Below are 22,500 nucleotides of genomic sequence, written 5' to 3' on the forward strand. Positions count from 1 at the left end.
CAATTTTTTGATTTATTTTTTTGTCTCCCCATAAGATTTTAGTATTTAATACAGAGGGTTCCTATTTATTTTTTGAAGTGTAGCAAACTCATTAAAAAAATGAATATATAAAATTGCTTCACACCTCCAATTGCACCTTCATTATAACTCAGAAAAGATGTTGTTGACTTTTTGCACTATTACATGATTTAAGTTATTTGTTGCACACATGTAGAAATTAGTTTCTTCAATAAATACAATTTAAAAAATGCACACTGGTAATCAAAGTCATCCGATTATTGAGAATGATTAAATCCACCAGACCTCATTCCTGCGTTCATCACATACCGAAATATCAGAATTAAAATGATTAAAGAGAAGAAAAACAAAAATCTAAATAAAAAAATAAATAAAAAATGACATTCTTACAATTGGTGAGAAAAGAAATGCCAGCTCTGGGCCAACAACACAGCCCTGAGAAAAGAGGGGGGGGGGGAAATGCTTGCTAAGCTATCCGTTTCACACACACAGGGACAGAAGGTTCGATATTCATTCGATCGATGAATGAAAAGGCACAATGGCAAAATCGGACGGGCTCCTTTTCAAATCCACGTCTCCAATGCCCCCCCCCCACCCGCGCCAACCCCTCCACAGTCTGCAATCGCTGGGCGGCTGGTGTGGCAGGCACAGAGAGAAAGAGAGAGAGAGGAGAGCAAGGGTTACATCAAGGCTGCTCCCTGGACCGTGCAAACAAGTCTAGACCGGTGACCTGTTCAATGGCTCCTTTTGAGGAGCGGGGCAAGTTCGGTCAGAGCGAGGAGAAAGGCAGGCACAGCCTCTTTTCACTGGCGAAGCAGCTCCCAGCCTGCGATCGACAGGAGGTAAGGAGGGCCGGGAGGGCAGGCATCTGCTTCCATGGTTACGGGCCGGGTATGGGGACCCCACTATTGAGGAAGCTCCGTTCTCATGCTCCCACAGAGGCAATGTCACGCATTTTAAAAACCGCGTCAGGCCGGGGCGACGACCAATATCGCACCAGCGGCGGAGTCGCTCTTTGAGACGGGAAATAGAATGATAGCACGTGAGTTTGAGGAGGGTAAAAAAGAGTAAGGGGGAACGCTTTGGGATGGGGGGTGGCAGCATGTGCTCGAGAAAGAAAAGAAATGCGTCACATGATCGTGGCAAATCCTAATTCGAAGTAAGATGCTTTTCTTTCTTCGTTTTTTTTTTTTTTTCTTCTTCTTCTTCTTCTCGGCGAGCCACAACGGTGTTCTCAAATTTGCCGGGTCTACATTCTGAGCTGCCTTTGTGGGGGGAAAATGTATTGTTCTGCGGAAGTCAGTGGCACAGATGATTTATCCTCGCAGGGAGCAAAGGTCAAGGTTTATGTGGCGAACGCCATTGTTGAGACGCAGATATCGTCCTAATGAGGATTCTCTGCAACCAGCAACCCAAGTTTTAATCACAGAAAAAGAGGAAGGGCTGGGGAAAGAAATGATCTGTTTTAATTAGCAGAAGACTGTAAGCCTGTAAAAATGTCAGTTTTCACAGATCAGTTGTAGCAAACTGTGCATGTTATTCTAACAGAGACTGTGCGTGAGGGTTTTGGATTGCAAATCTGTCGGATGTTAGGAGTCACATCTGTCTGTTTATTTGTTGATTTGTTTGTGTTTGGGTGCAAGCTGTGTGTGTGTGTGTGTGTGTGTGTGTGTGTGTGTGGGTGTGTGTGTGTATGTGTGTGTTGAGTTGAATGGATGCTTTGGGCTTTTCTTCACGAAGGAGGGGTGTGTTGGAACGTTGAATTTGGTCATGCAGCTGACGCTTTACCCCCTAACACACTCCAAACAGAGCGGACAGATGGCCGGCCCTCAGGAAGGGCTCGGGGCGTTGGATTTGCTCTCAGACCGTGGGAAAGTCTTTGGCTGACTTCACCTGCTCAGGGAGCCGATGTGACTGGATTAAACAGCAATGAAAGAAGGGAGAAAGGAAAACTAACATGGACACCGGTGCATGTGGCTTTGTGCAAGTGCGGGCATTTTCTCATATCTCGTCTAAGAGAGAGAATGGGAGAAATGGAGACCCATTCAAAAAGATTTACCTTTTCTATTTTTTTAAAGAACGGCAAACATGCCCTGTAAAAAATAAATAAATGTTGTTGTTTTTTTTTTTTTGTGTGTGTGCAGAGGGAAACAGGGTGGATGGGTTCATTCTATTTTTTTGTACGTGTCTCTGTAATCCTAATTGGAAACAGTTGATCCGCAGTTTGTCGGGACGTTAGACATGATGTTTGGCCATCTCTCTCTCTCTCTCTCTCTCTCTGCTTTTGATTATCTCTGTCTCAGAGAGAAGGCCATGTGCACGCTTTGATTTATTGTTATTAAAAAAGGAATGGGGCCGTTTGTCAAGCTTTTCGTCTGTGTGATGCTAAGATGCATGCACACTTCAGATTCATACTCCCAAGAAACCACGGGCCGTGCGTTTAATGGCTCGTTAATTATCAGTTTGAATGTGCAGTAAAATTAGATGGATTACGGCAACATCGCGTTTCGCTCGTGTCGTTTAGCGTGTGGATGTTGGAAATCATGAAGACGCCACTTAAAGCTGCGCTGACAAGTGTGAAAGTCCATTTTAAAGCATACAAATGAATTATCAAAAACAAACAAAAAATCACTGTCATAAGTGGCATAAGGATCAGTGTAGCATGAAGTCCAGCTCTTCATTCCCCACTCAAGGATTCCCCTCTGTGATCTGAGTGCAGATTTCAGCAGGAGAGAAAAAAGAGAAACACCATCACCTGTACTGTCGACACATTCATTCCTATTCTGCTTGAATGAGATATTATTTTTGAAGGCTTGTTGCTGTAACCAGTATACTCATCAGATTAGTATCCAGTTAATTTTCCCTTGCTCTAATCTTTGACACATTTTAGAAATACAATTAATTTTTTTTTCTTTTTCTTTTTTTTTTGCTGTTCTCTTAGATTATTCTTTCTGATGTAACTCTGGCATTGGCATCATGGAAAACACAGAAAATACAGCAATAATTTGACAATTATCTTTGTGCGCTGGCAAATAATTGCATAGTTGCCATGTTTATGACATCAGCCCAGGCGTCTAATGTTGATTCCGGACCACAATAATCCCTGATTGCTGCTACTTTTGAGTGCCAGGCTCTCAATGAAATACTTATACTACATTGCAGTTTGGCTACAAAAAGGCATTGTCTTTCATACAAGTAGAGTGCCGAAGAGTTCAATTTGGGTACGAGTCAAGTGCTCTTCATCTGACAAGGGTGTGTGTGTGTGTGTGTGTGTGTGTGTGTGTGTGTGTGTGTAGAGCGGTTTAGTCAGTCTTTGGCAAGAAATGTGAACTTGACTCTGCAGTGCTCAGGAGAGCCTTCAGAACTTTTGGAGCACTTTTTTGGGAGGTTTATGGTGCTCTTCAGATTCGGCCCAAGCCGCCATGTTTCTGGGAATGATTTGTGCCACAGGGATTAGGTCATACAGTTGTAAATTTGATATTCATTTACAATACATTTCCCTACCAGAGCAGTGATGATGGGACAATGTCAACAAGACTTTAGAAGACATTAATTACTGTTTCTTTTTTGCTTCTCCTCTTTTCTCTCTCAGCTCTAAAGGTGTTTCTCTGACTAGCTACGCACTTCATTCACAGATCCAACTTTGGCTTTTTTCCTTCTAATTGCATGTGAGCTCATCTTAGGCGCCGATGCAAAAGTGCAAACAAAACGGGCTTTGTTTTTCGTACGCCGGCGGAGCCGCGTAACACTGATGTAGACGGAGCCGGTCTCCGTCGCCGGACCGACACTAATCGAGTCACCAGAGCTTGTTCCCCACTCGCTCACACACTATATAAATACACACGAAGAGACATTTTGTGCTCTGGCCTCGCTGACCTGTTCACATCGTGGTTTATTTTTATAGTGGTAATTTGCCTTTGGCGCGATGGTTTGGTTTCAGAGGCCCACATCATTAATCATGGAGGGCATTACTGCAGTATAATTACACTTTCTCTCCCGCGTGTGCGCTCTCGATCTAAATACATACATACAGTCGGCCACACAATATACTCAGCAGCACAGGGGAGAAGTGTCTTCTCTATATAGATGAAATATGTCATACCAGTGTGTATCCAGAGAGTAATAAGAGCTATAATATTCTCATATAAAACACAGTATCCTTCTAAATAGGGCTACACCATATGAGGACAACATCCAATATGCGATAACGTTGAATATCGTGATAACGATATTACTTGCGATAAAAAAACTGATTTTTTTTCTTTTTTACAGTAAGTGTACTCAGTTCTGCTGCTTTCCGTTTTCTGCTAAAATACAACACATTTGTTGAAATGAAAGGAAGATATTTCCAGCATTCTTTTATTGAACAAATTGAACAAGAAATTGAACATAAAAGGCACCACTAAAAAAAAAAAAAGAACGACACAATGATGTGCAGTTTTCTGCTGAACCTTTCTTTCAACGAACACAAAAAACCTCGGGAGTGTTTTTCGCGATATGTCGCAGCCTTTCGCGACGTGTTTATTGCGCCAGTTGATATGGCGATGACGATAAAAAAAACCGATATATTGTGCAGGGAAGAGTGACTGAAAGATTTGTTTGTTGTTGGGGTGGACTGACTTCACTTCACTTCACTGACTTCATGAAGTCGTTTGATGGTGTTGGCAAGAAATTAAGACAAAAGATGACAATAATTGAAACCGCAAACACCCCAGGAAACAAATGAATGTGTGTGTGTGTGTGTGTGTGTGTGTGTGTGTGTGTGTGTGTGTGTGTGTGTGTGTGTGTGTGTGTGTGTGTGTGTGTGTGTGGGTGGGGGGGGTTGGAGTCATTGGCAGTGCTGTGTAACCCCTTTAGGATCATTATTCCACACCAAATGCACCCCCGGGGTGTGTGACACATTTGTGAATGGGTTCTTCCACAGGATTTAACGGGTTAACGGTAGACAAAGGGAGCTGGGACCATGTAGCCCAGCAGGGGAGACCCCAGTGGAAACAGCAGGCGGCCCTAGAGTCCCTGCTCTGTCCCATCCCGTTTGCTCTGCCTGCCATCACGGCTGACTGACATGTGCTCTGTGAGGCTACATGGCTCTGGGGTGAGAGCAGCCACATGTCTTCAACTGGAGCGCATCTCTTCAGAATTCCCTCCACCAGCTCACACACACACACACACACACACACACACACACACCCCTCCAGGCCATGTGAGGATATTTCACGCTTCCACAAGCTGAGCAGGGAACTGGTCACTGAAGACAAATGCTTTAATTTAATTCTGAATGGATGGACATGAACTTTGGACAGATGCCGTACTTTATTGTCTTGCCCAGTTCCATGTGATTTCATGCTGTAAGTCCGGTGCGGTCCGATGTGCATGTGTTATATGGGTCTGGGTATAGAGGCCTAAATCCAGTACATCATGTGGTGTTACAGTTGTCAGTTCCACTGATGTTTGCACCACATTGTTTTTGTCTCTTATTTCTAAAAGTAAAACATGATTTTCACTTTCTTTATGAGAGTCTGAAGCCGGTTTAGGTCAGGTACTCTAATTCAGTTCCACTTTACTGTGCTGCGAAAATGTAGTGAATTTAATTTGAATACTTTCTTTAATTCAAGCCGGTTTTTATGAAAAGCCAGTACATTACATATAACTTGATAATATGTGTAAGAACGATGGTGAGATAGTGGCATCAGCATGCACTAATGTTTGAAGGCTGAGTTACAAATCTTCTACTTTGATACCACTTTTAATGTGTGTGAGATCCACTAAACAGTGTAAAAGTGATTATTCTAAATAACCAGACACCATAAAGCAAAATCATCATTACAGCTCCAAGCTCCGTGTCTTATAAAGCTCGATAGTTGGATTTGCACTAATACTGCCAGTTTAGGGTTCGATTTCCACTTTGCTAAAACATACCTGATGTAAAAGAGCAATACAGTAATTTAGGGCAGTATTCAGACGAGGGCTGGGCGATAAGGCCATATACAATATATCGTCAAGACGATGTAAAAAAAATCATTTCTATTGCAATGTTGAAAAACCAGAGTCCGAACTGTGTTATGGCAACATTTACATCACTTGAACGTCGCTTATTAAAGAAACACTGAGTACTTTTCATTTGTCAAGTATTTAATTCACACAAGAGTATGGAAAAATAGGCTTTACCATGTGGTTATTTCATAAACACTATTTATTTGTTGATTTGAAAAGGAAAAAAAAACTGTCTATATCGCTATCAAGATATGAAATGATGTAGGTTATATCGGGATAGAAGATTTTGGCCATACTGCCCAGCCCAGTCCTAATTTAAAACCGTTTAAAGCCTGAATAATTCTAACATTCAGCGTTCAACTTGTAATGTTAGTCCATCTCAGAATGGTTCCGGGCCTGTCGAGTGAATGGATGGTACTGTTATTTTAGGCTGACATCTGCATGGTGCATTGTGGACGTCTGAAAACTGCAGAGCGTGTTTCCAGACCCGCTCAGACGGTGCTTAGCAAGTCAATTACAAGCTAATGGCCGATTTCATTGGAAGGCCGCGCTGGCTCACCTGCTGATTTACCTGCAAGTCACCTGCTTTATTAGCCACAATAAGAACCGTGGACGCTCTCCTCTTATCTCCCACCCAACTGTGAGCAAAAGGCACCTGAGCTCAAATAGCTATTCAAAAAATCATCAAATATGAATTCACTGCCTCTCGCTTATGGGTTTTAGCTTATTGACTGGTACCTCCTAATTGTGTCTGATTGTTTTGCGGGAGCCTAATTAATAAATAAAATAAAAGTCTTGAATCGGCAAATCATTGTCCCATAGTCCTGCACTAATTTGCGCCATTTCCAGTGTTTTCTTCTTCCCATTATCAAGCGATGGCTTTGATAATGAGAGGTTGTGCAGAGGGGTTATCAAAGCATTCGATAAGGACACGCAGAGAAAAGGTATCATTATGATAACTGCTTCCGCTGCCTCCTAAATGACAAGTAATCCCTAATGCAGTCGATTACGGTCCCGCTCCTCTGAAGGTCTAATGGCAGAAAGAAGCAGGAAACTGATGTGGGGTTAGAACTAGAACACTGTAGTGAATACTGATTCCTCTAATAACCTCTGAACCACATTCTAACCAGGGTACTGTTTTTGAACCTTTTTTTTGTTGAATTCTTGAATTAAGAATATTTGAGCGTACACTTTAAGAGATAATAAAATAATTGTGTCTCTTTCAGTGCTTTGAATGAGTTTTCTTTAGCTTACCTTCTGTTTTATCCTCTCCTGGTTAATTATTGTGTTGCATATCTAAAATCAACTAATAGCAAGTGATACACTGCTCAGTTTCATTCTCCGGATTTAATGTTCTGCTTTTTATTTTTTCCTGTCACCATAATTTCACGAGCATACGTCAGTTATCTGCACCGGCGTCTCTTCTGATGGCGGACTGATGGCATGAATACCAGCAAACGCTCAAATCCAAACCATGCGACTATAGAGCATATAACGATCAGAGAGGCTGCTCTGTCTGTTTGATTTCTACTTTATTGTTATTAGTCAGGTGTAACATTGCAAATTATAATATCATAGTGCCTAAAAACAACCTACTTTGAACGTCGGCGGTTCCTTAAAGCAGTGGTTTTCAATGTGGGGTCCGGAGTGTGTTCCGGAGGGGCCGCGGCAAACAGGGGAATTATTTATTCACTAAAGTTGTCACTATAATTCCATCCATAGGGTCATCATAGGGACTATTTGGGTCATGGGTTTCATACACTTTCTGTAATAAAAACATCTAAAGGCAATATTTCTATCAGCTAGGGGACCCTGGGAAATCTTATCATAATATAAAATAGTGTAATTTGGTGGTAATTTGTGTCAGTTTGTTTAATTTATGTCAAGAAGTTTGGGAACCCCCGCCTTAAGGGGACAGTTTTGGCATCTGTATTTTTAAAACTTGTTTGGAAAATGTTTTTACCAGCCACGGAAAATACAGCACATAAACAGTGGATCCCCCAAAACAGTTGAAATGTTGACTGAGACTATTCTCTGGTCTTAAGGTCACATTAACCGTTCTGTACAGCAAACTGTAAACTGTTTTTTATTACATTTGAGCACAATGCTTGCCTTATCTCTGCATAGTGCTAACTCTATCACTATGTAAATGCCAAACTAAGCCTTTCATTTCTCCATTGTTTTTGTCGTATTGCCAGAGCTGGCTGAGAGGAGACGGTAATTAAAACACAAGGCCAGGTCACGAGCTGAGCCCATCGCACAATGAAAAGCTCTCCCAAGATTCCAGGACGGAGGTGCCACACATCCCAATCCATTTTAATTGTCGTTTGAATTAATTTGAAAATGCTCAGGTCAATTAAGAAGATGCATTCCTCGGGCTGTGTGTAATGTCATATTTATCGATCCATGGAGGTTACTTTATGCACTCATGTGTAGGATACATTTATGTTTCTGAAACTCCGCCGTTTGGAATTCATTAAGTATTGATCCCTTTTAGCGCTGCACGGTCTGATGGCTGCCTTGTCTGGAGCCAGGTTATCAATTCACCGACCATTCCCAAACAGATGCCCTTTTACTGTTATTGTTATGCATCAACATTTCATACCCCAGCTAATCTCAGTGTCAAAGTCTTTAAATTAAGATGCAGCATTTCTATATATTTAGCCCAGAAAACACCCTTTGTGCTCAGTGTTAGAAGAGACATTTGACATTTGTTTTTGTCTTGGCTTGCTTTTTCGTTCCGAGTTTGCATGAGGTTTGGTTGTCTCTGCACAACCTCTTTCTCTCCCTTCTACTTTCAGATTTTTTTGCCCTCCATCCATCCCTTCCTGTGTGCTGATTGGCTGTTGGTTAGTCAGCTTCAGCCAATAAGGCTTGGTGAAAATCTCAGTGTTTAGTCTGGTGCTAGGCAGCAGGATCAACTGACAGGTGGGTCAGGCAAAGTCATCGCCCCGGCTGGCTGCACGGCAAAGCTCTGTTAGTTTTTAAAGCAACATTACACCCGGGGTTGCGAGTCACAAAACATCATTTCTGTCATCCAGAACAGTTTAGTCAATATTTGTGAGCATCAACAACTCTCCTCTAAAGTAAAGCCAGAATGCTGAGATGTGTTGCTCTGATTTTGTAAAATGTGCAACAGGAAGATCCTGGAGTTGCTCTTAGGACTGCATTTTCACCCAATTGAGCTGTATTTATTGCACTGTTTACACATAGATGGATTTGTGCCTGTGATACTGCTCGGTGTGCATCACAATATTTCCCAAATTAATGTTAATTCTCCAAGAAAATTGAGCTCATGCAACATCTGTAAGTGTCCTGATGCTCTTGCTTCTATTTCTTGCAACTACATGTTCATGTCGACAAAACATGATTGTTCTAGTATTGAAGTAATATTTTTTCTGTGTAAGAGAGGCCGGATAAAGGCACAGTAAGGCTGGGCCTCTCTGTGTGCAGCCTCAGCTCTCTCTCTCATCGCCACTCATAGTCTGCAGTTTTTTCCCAACATGCAAAATATCTCAGGAAACAAAGTTATCCAAATTATTATTTTTCAAAATATCAACTTTCCGTATTTTTTTGTTGTGTGTTATTCTATCCTTGGCAAGTCACATAGGCTACTGGCTGGATGGGTTTGTCTCTTTAAAACAAACTGTATAAACTTGTGTCTGGATGAACCTGTTGACAGTTTTTCTTTTCTCTCATGTCTTGAGGCAACATTATATTAATGGAGATGAGAGCTATGAGCCAAAAATAACCACGTCTCTGGTGTGCCTTTGGAAAATAAAATAGCTAAAATGAGCTTCCTTTTTCCATGCCAAGCAAATTGTCAAGTGAACAACTTCTGATTAATATAGCATTTATGTACATATTCATTCTCATTTAAAAAGGGTGCCCACAGTGGCTGGGTTAAAATAATCCATTCTACAATTAAAATCGATCTTTGTTTGAGTGATCTGATATCGATTATTAAAATCCTTTAAATATATGCCTTTTCATCGTGGATGTGGTGAATTGAACCCCTTTTTGTACATCAAGTCTTAATGTACATTAACCTGGCACATTCTAAAATAATAAAAAAAAAAGATTGAGGGCTGCTTCTTGCTTGGCATAAGTTCTCTGAGAATCTCTTTTATATCCAAGCAAAATTGATATTGTAACTGAAATCCCCCTAACCTAATTGATATGGAATCAGAAATGTAATTGAATCGCGACATCGTTGGCGATACCCAGCCTCAGTGCCTTTGAAGAACTGCGTAGTGTTCTCGGACATTAAAATACTTCAACTCAGATGTTGTTTCAGGTTTTGTCCACCATTGTTTCTGTAACTCTGCAGATGTCTGTTGTTCTCAGGGAATGTTAACAGGACATTTTTTTTTAATCCCACCAAAGGCTTATGTGATGCAGCTTTTTCATATCTGTGTACATCCACTGTGTTTTTGTGTGCACCTCCATCTCTCCCTCCCCCACTGAGATTTTTCACATCTTATGTATTACCAGGTTGAGTAGTCTGTCTGATTTCTCTTCCCCTGTCTGGTGTGCAGTGGTATATCCCATCCCCCCCATTCTCATTTGAACTTTGACCCTGGCCTCCTGCCTCTCAGGATATGAAATGACCCTCTCAGTGGGAGAATGTTTTAGATGAGCCTGTTTAATGTAGACTGGAGCAGATGAGCTCAGAGGGCTGCATGGCCATTTTGTTGAGACATCTTAGAGCTCTATTCTACAGTAACTATGCAATCGCAATGACAAGCCATGTGTCTTTAGACAATGAGGTTGTCTCCAGCTGAGCAATTATGGAGAAAATCAAATAGCATGATATTTCTGACCAAATACATCGATGGCGATATTGCGACCATATTGTAGGGTTGACTTTTGGTGCTCTCACAAAATATTAACACAGAGTTTTGATAAATAATCATCACTAATGTGGATACAATGACTTAAGTGGGTAAAGGCAAATAACAGAACAGCTAAAACTCTGCTAAGAAAATTACATCATGTTACTGTATTGCAGCCTTTAAAACCAGGAAAAGACAACACCTGTGTCAAATCACGATATTACGAGGCTAAGACGATGTCTGCACAGCCCTATCTCTAAGTGGGCTCTTTACATATAGTGTTATATGCGCAAAAGGGTGGTGTGACATGGAATATAATCACTGTCAACTCAGCCAGTCATAGCACCGGCCTCATGTATTTATTAAACAGATGTGCCAATCATGAAGCGTGATGAAAATGGCTCATCAGTATGGAAAACACAGAGCACTTTCTCCGAGTAAACTATCCTGCGAGAGGTGCAGAGTGCCAGTGTGTCTCCGGGATGCCACCGCGTTTTCAGCAGAGGTGTTGACCGCACGTGATATAATTAATGAAACGTGCACGTCTCTCCAAACGTTTTGTGCGTCTCCTGCATGAAGGAAAACATGTTAACTACCAGGATGTAGTAATGCTGTTTGCACCAGTTCCTGCACCACCATGAAATGTGCTTTGTGTCATGGCCACCACACCAGTCTGTGGTCGACAACACTGGCTCTAATGGGTTTTGGATGAATATTCGATCGTTTATGCACTTGATTGCTTATATTTTATTTCTTTCTCTAACCAGTATTCACATTCTCTGCTGTTTTTAATCATCCACAGTGCCAGTACATAAACAGCACTGTGTTCTGAATTGGTATTTCTAGCAGCAGCTACAAAGGCTTAGCTTACTTCATTGATGTCCTTACTCACTAAAACTAGATATTAAACACTAAATAACAAAGATAACCGTTCAGATATACAGAAGGAAAATCTTAAATGTTGCCACTGCATATACTGACTTGCAGTATATTGTTCCAAATAATCTCGGTGGTGTCTCCTGTGCTTCTCTGTCCCAAACACGTGGGTGCTCTGCTGTATTCGACGGTTGTAGATGTAATCACATGTGATTGGGAAGTGCTTGATGTATTCATACTATTATTATACTATTATTAACTTTGAAAACACAAATTATGATTTGCCAAAAACATTTCTACACACAAACTACTGTATATACAGTAGACGCAGTGCTAATAAAACCTAGTGAGAAAAGAAAACACCAAAATAGGAGTAACGCAAATGTCAAACAGCACTTGCATTAGTTCTCCTGCTCCAATCATAAACACGTTCTAATTTATTCATGAACAGAGTTCGACAGATGCATAACAGTTTGGTGTCAAATTGAGCGAGAGAGCCGGCGTATGACAGGTTCTCGGGGCAGCAACTTGAATCTCGTCTCTGGTGGATGCCTTGCTCTTCAGTGAGTCACAGGTCCATGACGTACTGTATTCATGCGTTATTGTAACAAACCACCTGATTGTGTTTGGCTACTGTTCTGGCTAAACTGCAGAAGAATGCACCGTGGGAACACTCGTTCGTCCGCTGTCGATACATGAGAGGCTCTTGTCTACTCTGAAATGATCTCTCGGTCATATTCATTATCTCACTGAAGAAACACAGGAATTTAAATACAGTGTATGGGGGGAGGGGGGGGGGGGCAAGTGAATTATTGCTTATACAATCTAGAGATGTTCCGATACCGATACCAGTGTCTGAAAAGCCTCCGATACGCCTAAAATGCTTATCGGTATCTGAAAGTACTGGAGTTTATGCACCGATCCAATACCACCTAATTCAGCCCTGAAGAAAATCAACTTTAAAATAGTTTATTTATGTTCTTTTTCCGTTATGACTGACTGTCAAACTGGATAATAAAATAAAGTTCTTTAGCGTTCACGGTTTGTGTTTTTTTCATGTTTCACAAAAGGTTTAACCTGAGCAACAACAAAGATAGCAATTATATCACATCCATTCAGGGATAGTAGTATACACCAGTAAAACATAAATATATATATATGACACACTGGTATCATCTCAGTACTCGGTATCGGCCGATACGCAAGTTCAGGTATCGGAATCAGTATCAGGAAGCAAAAAACTGGTATCAGAGCATCTCTAATACAATCAGAAGTTCCTCATATCTCTCAGTTCTCCCTAACAAAGTCACGTTAATTAATTGGCCTGTTTGAGATATTATGAATCCATTCTTGGACCCGGGCCACCAATATTTCGGGTATTCCAGTGTAGCCAACAGATATCTGGGCCAAGTCTCTCACGCTTGGGTGCGGCGTTGATTGTTTACAGTTTGGGATAATCTCTATAGACAGATCTGCAAATGAATGCCGATAAATGAATTTAAAAATAAAAAAGCTCTCCACGTGGACTGTTTACCTGCACGCAACCAAAGTTTTCACACACTTACATAACTGCAAGATGGAGTTTTCAGGTATTACAGTTGACTCAGTGTTAGTATGTGCATATATTATTTTAATCAAATCATAATTTCTATTTTGTTCAAATTATTTGAGCTACTTTCCACGTACCCCCTGGCGACTGCAGAAGGTACCCTCTGGGGTACAAGTACCCCTGGTTGGGAATCATGTTTTAGATGAGTCATGTTTTTAAAAAGAAACATGTCAACTTTGTTTGAGTCATGTCCAGATATATCTGAATCAGGGGGAACAGTATGAGTTGCTCATAGTCTTTTGTATTTACTCTGTCAAAAAAAAAAAAATATTCTGGCATCTGAGCTGAAATCTCAAGCAACCAGCACGCCCATAGAGTTGACTTTGGAAGGCACGAAGCATTCCTGCTCGACACCATATTAGCCCCTACTTCCCCCCCCTCCCACCTCGGGGTGCTGGGCAGCCTGCCAGGTAGAGGTTGCCATGACTCCTAACACCACCCTTCACCCCACCCACACCCACCCGAGCCAGGAGGTGCCAGATTTTATGGAGAGGGGGCAGGCCGGGCTAACGTTTTGATTTAGACAAAAGATGTCTTCACAATGTCAGCAGAATACTTACTGGGAATGCTGTGGCTTTCTGGTAGGAAATCATGTGATCTTTCCAGCCAAGGTTTTGTAATGGTGCCTGGCGAGAGCGAGAGAGAGAGTGAGAGAGACACACAGAGGGAGAAAAGGGGGAAACTGTGAATAATGATACCAGCAAATCGTTTTTATCCAGTTTTTTCTTCTCTTGTTCTTGTTTGTTTCGGAGAAAATGGCGGACAGCGTATCGCTGGACTGAACCCGTATTCTCAGCGAGCTTAGTTTAGAAGTGCCCCTCGGTCTTTTCGTCAGTCCTCTCATTACCAAACAACTAAACGCTTGTAACACTTGCTGCTCATTGCTCACACGCAGGTAGAAAGTGTGGATAAAGAAAAATAGAGATGAGAAATCAGACAGGCTAGTAGAAATCTGGGTAAGTGGCATTTTGACTCTCTTCCCACTTCAGTCTTTGCTTTGTCGCACTGCGGCCGTAGGAATATTCCGTTGTTTGTGGCTCTCTGGCACTGGCACAGTTAATGGTAGCTGACCGTGGCATGCTTGATTACACTGGCATCCCTCTCAGGCTCTGCTATCTGCTATCTGCGGTCTTGGCTAAGTTGAGCTAAGCTCTCATCACAGCCACATTGCTGCTGGCCAGGAAGAGGACTGCTGTGCTATGGCAATTCTGCGGGCTAGTTTGGGATAGCAGCCCACAACAGAATTATGGCTGTTAATATTATGAACTTAATCTCATATCTGGGAATGGCTGAGGCACGTGCCGATCCCAAACCGATGCACAGCAACTTAAGAATGTACAGTAATTTGTGTTTAAATGTCCCCCCCCCCCCATGTGGATCGGGTGTCCTCTGAACAGTTACTGGCATGTTTTGTAACATAATACTCCTCTTTTTCCTTCTCGCCATCACACTACTCATTGGTTTCTCTCGCACTCTACTGATAGTTGCTAGTATTTCATAAAGCACTGTAGCTGTTCATCCATCCGTTACATACCATTGTGCGGGATTTCAAAACAACTTTCTTTTTCCTGTTTTCAGGGAGGCGAACTCAAAATTGACCATGGCCAGCAAGACACTTCCATGAAGGGTAAGTTATGCCAATGCTTTCACCATCTGTTTAGTGAACTTTCTGTTTTTTGGGGGGGTGAATCTCAACAAAGGCTCCTGCTGCAGTTAAAACGCCAGCTCAACTGAACTCAAAACCCTTTTAACCCTTCCAGACTTTCGACTCTCTGGCCCTGTTCAGACCTGGTATTGACATGAGTCTTGGGTGAGCCGATCACTAGTGGACAGCTCTTAGTACAGGTGTGAATGCACCCAAGATGCATTTAGGACACATTGAGATCCAATCGCTCAGACCACATTCTGAAGGCCACATTCTTTTAGCAGTGTGTACGTGTTGTTAATCTGTTACATTCCATTCTGTGAAAACTCTGAACAAAGCCTCTCTCATCTGTTTTAATTGGTATCATAAATTGTTAGACTGTTTTCCTTCCTGAAGATTTATCTGCGTGAACCTACCTACTGGTGCCTCTTTCTTATCTATCTACTCTCACGTCATCGAAGTGAATGGAGCGATTGTTAGAAAATGTATGTATCCTTGTGTGTCTCATTAAACCTTTAGAACATTGTGAACTGAACCCTGCTTCGTGTCACTCTGTTCTCAGAGATCTCGTAACTGCATCCAGAATCAACTCACAGAGGTCAAGGCGGTAGATGATACGATACGAACCACGAAACAATCGTGATTGGATTTGTTTAGTATAAGTTAGTACGCAAATGTGTCCTGGGCCACATTGAAGGACAGCCTTCTTAACGTATGTCTTCTGCGTAAGCGGGTTTATGTACTCATTCGCTGGCTTTGTCCACAATGTCTGAACATTTCCAAAAGCCCATAGAGATATAGTACGACATCTTGGGCAATTAGGTTTGCCTGGAACACGCCAAGGCATACACCCAGTCTGTATGATTTTGATTTCTTCTTCTTCTTTTAAAGGTGCTGTAGGATTGTGAAGATCCAGGACTTAGCCCAAAAATTTGAACATCAACAACTTCTCAGTCCCTCCCCCCCTTTCTGCTAAAGCCCAAAACGGTCTCCTAAGGTCCTCCCCCCACAAGGGAGAATGAATGCATGTGCATGAGCAGTGATTGACACGCAGTTAGAAACCCCCCTTGGCCCTGATTGGTGCATCTGAACAGTTAGACACCCCCCCTGGCCCTGATTGGTGCATCTGAACAGGGAGCTGTGGATTTTTGCAAATCTCACTACAGGCTGTAGGTGGAGCCAGAGGAGCTGGATTTATTATAAATGACCTGCTTCCTGTAGTTCTACTGGAACATAGGGTCAGTTTCAACGCATTTGGTCTTTGCAAACGGAAATGATGTACGTGTTTATTTGCATATAGAGCAGGGTAGTGAGACACGTGGAGACGCATTCTACTGCCTATTCTACTGAACAGACGTACTTAGTAGGGGTGTAACGATACATCAATCTGGATCGATATATCGATTCAATCTTCAACGATCCAATATTATCGATACAAAGTGAATATATCGATAAATATCGTCCTCTTTAAGATGTACCTTTATTTTGAAATTCCCACTTTGTATTTATTCTTTTTATTAAAAATGAGTTTGTTTTTAATTTAAATATCTGGAAGAGCTTAATAATGAAAGTGTCAAATCATTGCTTTTTGTAAATACATATAAATATAACTGATTGTGTTAAATAGGCTTATGTATCATCTCATGTCGGTCGAAGGCCCTGAATTGAATCGAATCGAAATCGTATCGTGGCAGACTTTGCGATGTCAGTAAATATCGTATCATTCTCCAAAGAATCAATATAATACTGTATCGTGATAAAACGTGTGATTTACACCCCTTTGTACTTGCTGTCCTCCTGTGATCGGATCACCCAAGACGCATGTTAATGCCAGGTGTGAACAGGGCCACTGTCACTGTCGAGTACACAAGACAAGAAGTTTTTTTTTGTCGTTTGATTGGCATCTCTTTCTAAATGACATCATCTGAGACAAGTCACACACATTCACTTTCAAAGTTCTTTGTCACATTCTCAGAGACTGCAGTGCTCAGCCTTAGGCTACATTTTTAGTCCGTTATTCAATTATTTTGATACTTTGGCCATAACCATTTGGCATAAACCCGTAGATCCGATCTTGTGGCAAATCTGACAGCACAAGCTCGCCTCTGTGGGTCTTTGTCATCGTGGTGAGAACGTCGTCTTTTAACCTTTTTTTTCTTCTTTTTGCTTTAATAACATTGATCGCATACAGTAGGTGATATGATTAGGTGTGATATATGTATACATAATTTAATCCCATGGCAGTACACAAACAAAAATGATGCTCTGACATTCGAGCAATGCACAGCATCTCTGTCAGTTGCAAAACCTTACATTTACTCAAACCTGTTATATGACGGTGCTGATGATGCTTTCTGATAGATGGCTCAATAATGATATTCTTTGTTTAATAAATAGAGAAGAGGAACCCTAGTTGAAAATGTGTGCATCCGGGTTGAGGTAGTAGGTTGTATGGTTTAGAATTACACCCTGGGAGTTAACTGTACAACCTTCTAGCTTTCCTTGGAGTACACGTATGACATCATTCCGTACAGAAAAAATAGTTTGGCTTACGATGCAGTATGGACTCTGTCAATAGCGTTGCATTTTATAATGCCTCTATGCTATGCAGCGTTAATGGTCTTTGTACTGTATTAATGTAATCTTTGCCCACCTGAGGATCTCATTTCATAGCTGACCTTTAGTCATGGTCAGCCTGCCTGCTGCGTATGGTGTATTTTTAGACATAATGCATTGTGGTTAGTCACAGTAACCGCACTGCATCGATCGCATTATGGTGTCCCTTTAACTGCAAAACACACAAAACACATGAGCCGTCTACTGTTTTCCTCTGTCCATCTTTAAGTTATATATATATATATATATATATATATACTGTATATATAATATTACGTCCTGTTAATCAATCAAAATGTATTTATATATAGAGTTTGGATTTAAAAAGAGCTACGTCTGTAATAGCACCAATGACAGGGGGTAACCTGTTCTGATGTCTCGGGGCAGCAACTGTGAAATGACTTTGAGTTTAGGAATAAGTGCCCTCGTATGCAAGTAAAAAGGCCCAATGACATGTTAGACTGTTGAACCAACACTGACACTACAAAGACGTTCTCTTGCTGCGGCTGTAACTACTACTGTGAAGATCAGTATGTAAAATAAGAGCGTGTTCAAAGGTTCTGACTCTGATTTATTGATTGTCTCATTTGGAAAAGTTCCATTTTTCTCACTGAGGTGTCATTGTGTGGTGGAACCTATTTCACACAATGGTGGCGTCGCTTTTCAAACTGTTGCTCAATGTTTGCGCCCTGGTAATACACCTCAGACTGTTAGTCAGCGTGTGGCGTCTTCCAAATCAATCCCGCGTGAGCTGTCTGCCAAACCTTATGATGCACAGATGGTTCAATACAACACACAAAGTATGAAATATAATAATCATAATAAATCTGACTTGTTCTGTTTAACAGATTCTTCCCGGTGACTGCCATGCCCCTGTGCTTTTACAGCGTTGCCATTTTCACATCACATTTGAATATTACTCAGCAGTTGACTCAGGTTAGATACATTTCTCAGGGATTTAGAGCTTTAATTATATTAAAAGCTTTTTTGCCCCAAGCTGCCTTAGCAGACCTCAGTAATATCCCAGGTTTCCCAGTGTGGGAAAAGCGGAGTGTTTATGCGTTGTCTCTGGGCCTTGTGATATATTGTAGGCAGTTCCATACAATGAGCATCTGTGACATGAGGTCTGGTTTCAGGTTGAAGCTTGCCTCGGCGACACTGAAGTCTCTGTTTACTGTAGACTTGTCCACACGGCGCCACTCCAAAGCGCCGCACAAGAGAAAAATGGCCCAGCAGATCAGCTCAACACTTACCACAGTTTGCAACTCTTCGGGGCGGCTTGATTTGGAATGCAGCGTGAGTAGGTCGCCTTGTTGTAATTTCTGCTATACAGTGGTGTGAAAAAGTGTTTGCCCCCTTCCTCATTTCCTGTTCCTTTGCATGTTTGTCACACTTAAGTGTTTGAACATCAAACCAATTTAAACAATAGTCAAGGACAACACAAGTAAACACAAAATGCAATTTGTAAATGAAGGTGTTAATTATTAAAGGTGAAAAAAAAATCCAAACCATCATGGCCCTGTGTGAAAAAAGTGATTGCCCCCCTAAACCTAATAACTGGTTGGGCCACCCTTAGCAGCAACAACTGCAACCAAGCGTTTGCGATAACGTGCAATGAGGCTTTTACAGCGTCCTGGAGGAATTTTGGCCCACTCATCTTTGCAGAATTGTCCTAATTCAGTTACATTAGAGGGTTTTTCGAGCATGAGCGGCCTTTTTAAGGTCATACCACAACATCTCAATAGGATTCAGGTCAGGACTTTGGCTAGGCCACTCCAAAGTCTTCATTTAGTTTTTCTTCAGCCATTCGGTGGTGGACTTGCTGGTGTGTTTAGGATCATTGTCCTGCTGCAGAACCCAAGTTCGTTTCAGCTTGAGTACACGAACAGATGGTCGGACATTCTCCTTCAGGATCTCTTGGTAGACAGCAGAATTCATAGTTCCTTTTATCACGGCAAGTCTTCCAGGTCCTGAAGCAGCAAAACAGCCCCAGACCATCACACTACCACCACCATATTTTACAGTTGGTATAATGTTCTTTTTATGAAATGCAGTGTTCCTTCTCGCCAGATATACTTGGACACACACCTTCCAAAGAGTTCCACTTTTGTCTCATCGGTCCACAGAATGTTGTCCCAAAGTCTTGGGGATCATCAAGATGTGTTCTGGAGAAATTGAGACAAGCTTTGATGTTCTTTTTGCTCAGCAGTGGTTTTCTCCTTGGAACTCTGCCATGCAGGCCATTTTTGCCCAGTCTTTTCCTGATGGTGGAGGCATGAGCGCTGACCTTAACTGAGGCAAGTGAGGCCTGCAGTTCTTTGGACGTTGTTGTGGGGTCTTTTGTGACCTCTTGGATGAGTCGTCGCTGCGCTCTTGGGGGTAATTTTGGGCGGCCGGCCACTCCTGGGAAAGGTTCACCACTGTTCCATGTCTTCGCCATTTGTGGATAATGGCTCTCACTGTGGTTCGCTGGATTCCCAAAGCTTTGGAAATGGCTTTATAACCCTTTCAGACTGATAGATCTCAATTACTTTCTTTCTCAATTGTTCCTGAATTTCTTTGGGTCTCGGCATGATGTGTAGCTTTTAAGGATCTTCTGGTGGACCTTACTGTGTCAAGCAGCTCCTATTTAAGTGATGCCTTGATTGTGAACAGGTGTGGCAATAATCAGGCCTGGGTGTGGCTAGAGAAATTGAACTCAGGTGTGGACAACCACAGTTATAGTATGTTTTAACAAGGGGGGCAATCACTTTTTCACACAGGGCCATGATGGTTTGGATTTTTTTTCTCCTTTAATAATAAACACCTTCATTTACAAATTGCATTTTGTGTTTACTTGTGTTGTCCTTGACTTTTGTTTAAATTGGTTTGATGTTCCGAAACACTTAAGTGTGACAAACATGCAAAGGAACAGGAAATGAGGAAGGGGGCAAACACTTTTTCACACCACTGTAGTTCTTTATCATTGTGACAGGGTTTTTTCAGTTTGATGGATGACACCGTTTTTGCTGTGTTTAGGGCCAGGGCTGAGTGGACAGCCTTTTTGCAACCTTTGTCATTTATCCAATTAGCTCTTTGGTTTCAAGTGGTTGAGATTGCATTGACTTTTTTTTTTTCCACTGTTTGATGCTCAAAGTTTCCACTTAACTGGCCTCGTACAAAGCCAGATGTGTTGTTGTACTTTCAAACTTTAAATTGAACATGTAATCGTTTAAAACTATAAAGGCACTCGGAGAGCGCAGACCTCCGCCAAGGCCACACCTTATCTCGCAATGTTAAATTAAGGGAAATATAATTGGTGTATCCGCCCTGTGATTCAGATCGGCTCCAAGATTTATTGGGTTCTTCCTTGGCCTATGCTAAACCCTTCCACCAAGTTCCATGAATATCAGGCCAGTAGTTTTTCCATAATCCTGCTGACAGACAAGCAAACCAACCAACAAACCTTGTTTGTGGAGGTAATAATCTCTAAAGGCTATATTTGTTCTTTCTTTTGGCTAAAGGACTTAGATTTTTAAAAAATAACCAAGTGAAGCAATTAATTTCACAGTAATAGCGAGAAATGTCAGCCACACTCCCAAAGCTGTGTACAGTTTTTTACTTTAAATTTACAATGGTTACATTTCTGAAATCATCTCGGACATGTAGCCCACCCTGAAAAACCCGTTATTTGTTTTCTACGAGTGCAGATATTGAATGGGATTAAATGGAAACAGCTATTTTTAGTTCATCAGGAGTAAATCTTGAGTGATACTAACACCTCCATTGAAGCTCGGTGACTCTGCTCAGCCTCGCATCGCCAGCAGAGTCATTGTCATCAAACAAGTTTCTGCGAGGGAATATGATCCTGGTAAATCCCTGGAAACCCAAGAACTGCTTTCATCTCCTATTTTGCAACCACAATATCCGGAAGCTCACGCCTCCTCATTCAACCCAACATCACCAAAATGCACTGCTGCTCTGACCCACTCACATGGAAAAAAATCTGTCACAATAAGTCTGAATAACTGGTGGAAAGTGGAAAGTGTGCAGAGCGACACAGAGGGAATATCATGCTAGTCAGCTTCAAATGAAAAGTTAGGCATGAACAAATGCTTTATTTAATCAGAAATAGATCATTTATTTTACAGTTTTGCTAAAACAAAGAGTCTCCCCCTCTTCCTTAGCTCTCACAAATTTAACCGAGCGTGGAGTGTCAAGATGTGCCTTGCTAGAGTTTATTTTAAGAACGGGGATTTTCTCATCTTTCCTCACCTCTGAACCCCAATCGTTCCTCCAGATGTGTAGAGGATAGCGTTGCTGCTGAGACTCCTGCTGCCTCAGCACTCCCCTGTCCAGCTGCCCCAGCAGCACAGCTAAAAGTCATTGGTTCCAGCTGGGCCTTCATTTATGGGATGGTTGAACAAATAAATTATGGGATTAGAAAGGGGGTGGTTCAAATTCGGTCTCGGCTGCTACAACAGCCCCTTTGAGAAGTCAGTCAGCCATGCGTCTCAAGGTTCTTCAGCTGACTTTAGGAATTAATAAAATAAAGATTCTCTTTATTGAATTTGGTATGCTGGGGTCCAAATTATGTGTAGCAGAAAGTGCTAGCAATGTCATGAAGCTCGACAACGACTCAGTGTCACCTTTACACCAGATTTTATCAAGGAGAATCAACAAAAGCATGTCAATCACATGCCTGCACTGTGCGTAATTGGGACAAGCAATAATGATAGTATCTGTTGCACAAATATCACATCTGCCTCATTTCATTACTCTCTTGTTTTAAAACTACTCCTAAAAATACAAAGCTATTAATTGTTTTAAATAACTTTTATTCATCCTTGGCCAGTTCAATATGCATTAGTAGTCTGCTGTCAGTCTTGCCAAAGCCCCAAAAGTCTCCTATTGTGTGTACAGAAAGA

At 41.7% G+C, this 22,500-nt stretch overlaps 1 long non-coding RNA gene across 2 annotated transcripts in view; it reads left to right on the top strand.

Moving 5' to 3' along the window:
• The window catches only part of LOC144527914 (uncharacterized), a 55,748-nt gene that overhangs the window by 20,368 nt on the left and 12,880 nt on the right, over positions 1 to 22,500 (top strand). For both annotated transcript variants that reach the window (XR_013502857.1, XR_013502856.1), the window contains exon 2: positions 14,911 to 14,959. This is a non-coding gene — a long non-coding RNA (uncharacterized LOC144527914). The remainder of the gene's footprint in view (positions 1 to 14,910; positions 14,960 to 22,500) is intronic.

The sequence above is a fragment of the Sander vitreus genome, chromosome 13 (genome assembly GCF_031162955.1).
Source record: "Sander vitreus isolate 19-12246 chromosome 13, sanVit1, whole genome shotgun sequence".
NCBI lineage: Eukaryota > Metazoa > Chordata > Actinopteri > Perciformes > Percidae > Sander > Sander vitreus.